At 41.1% G+C, this 1,498-nt stretch overlaps 1 long non-coding RNA gene across 1 annotated transcript in view; it reads left to right on the top strand.

Annotated features, from left to right (window-relative positions):
* The first annotated feature begins 262 nt into the window (after positions 1–262).
* The window catches only part of LOC107653736 (uncharacterized), an 8,185-nt gene continuing 6,949 nt past the window's right edge, over positions 263–1,498 (top strand). Inside the window, exon 1 of the long non-coding RNA XR_001630259.1 lies at positions 263–402. This is a non-coding gene — a long non-coding RNA (uncharacterized LOC107653736). The remainder of the gene's footprint in view (positions 403–1,498) is intronic.

Below are 1,498 nucleotides of genomic sequence, written 5' to 3'. Positions count from 1 at the left end.
GGCTGTTATGTTTGATCAAATTAATTTATCCATGCTGAGTACAAATATTAATTTCTTAAAAAAAAATCTTCTGATTCTTGATGAATATAATACTTTATAACATCTTTTCATAGAAATTAATGCATAAATGGATATTTATGTAATAGGGCCTCAGGAGTTGATTTTATATTTTGGAATGAATGGGATGCTTTACTCACCTGTATCCGCTAGGTTGCTCTTGAGCGCGGTGAGAGGAGGATAATCTGCCCACAGCTCAAGCGCTCAAGAGCCGATAAAGAGCTTCCATCTGACGCGCTGTGAACGCCGCGGTCTGCTGCAGTCACGCACTCAGTATCACTGGTTATGTACAACATGGAAGAATGCAATATCGAGGAATGTGATCAGAGCCGATCTCTTCAGCTGGTAAGCTCTTATCCTCATTCTACTGCTCCTGTCCCCACAAAATGATTTGATTATGCATTTATTTATTTTAAATTAAATACAGAAGCGCTGTTCAGTTATAATTCTATTATTATAATAGTGTCTCTGGTCCATTTATGTCTACATGTAACAATTAAATAATAATAGTAGTAATAATAATAGTTTACTATGTAATACTGTGAGGTATTACTTTTTTGCACGTTTTTTGCTTTCAGAGAAATAGTAGTTTGGTATAAAAAATTTTACTAGAAAAAGTAGAATACTACCCAGACAGCAACATAGTGTTGGCCCAGATCCGGCCCACATCTGGCCCATGTGAAATCCATGCGGGCCAGATGTGGGCCGGATCTGGGCCCAAACTGTCTGCTGTCTGGGTAGGCCTATGTGACATTTTAGGATATGACATTTTCCACAGTAGCCTACTATTTGGTTTCTGTCGTGGTGTCCTATTAACTGATAACAGACTGATGTTTGGACAAAGGATTTTGGGATGGGATCCATTTACTTCCAAAAGTCTAAGTGACCATGTGCCTCTAATATCTGACTTTATTTAGTCTCATTATATTATGGCTTAAAGGGGTCATATGATGCGATTTCAATTTTTCCTTTCTCTTTGGAGTGTTACAAGCTCTTGGTGCATAAAGAAGATCTGTAAAGTTGCAAAGACTAAAGTCTCAAATCCAAAGAGATATTCTTTATAAAAGTTAAGAGTCAGCCACACCTACCTAAAACAGCTCGTTCTAACACGCCCCCACATACCTACGTCACTATCTGGGAAGATTTGCATAACGCCGCCCAAATGTTCACGCAAAGAAAGAAGGCGTAACTTTTATTCTCGCTGTAGTATTGTTGTTGCCGCCGCCATGTCGTGAAGGCGCTGTGTGCTTCGTTGTGAAAGCGAAACTACTTTGTTTGGCCTTCCAAAAGAGGACGATATCCGCTTCGTCATGCCTGGAGCTGATCCGTGCTGGTCGCTGAGGAAATACTTCAACTTCGCGCTGTGGATCACCGGGTCGGCTTTCACCGTGGACGAACCGGAGTACAGCCCGGGGTCGTCACATGTGGTTGCCGCTGGCAT

Source organism: Sinocyclocheilus anshuiensis, unplaced genomic scaffold (assembly GCF_001515605.1).
Source record: "Sinocyclocheilus anshuiensis isolate Anshui unplaced genomic scaffold, SAMN03320099.WGS_v1.1 scaffold315, whole genome shotgun sequence".
NCBI classification, from domain to species: domain Eukaryota; kingdom Metazoa; phylum Chordata; class Actinopteri; order Cypriniformes; family Cyprinidae; genus Sinocyclocheilus; species Sinocyclocheilus anshuiensis.
The sequence above is the reverse complement of the archived record's forward strand: the minus strand, read 5'-3'. Positions and strand labels throughout refer to the sequence as shown.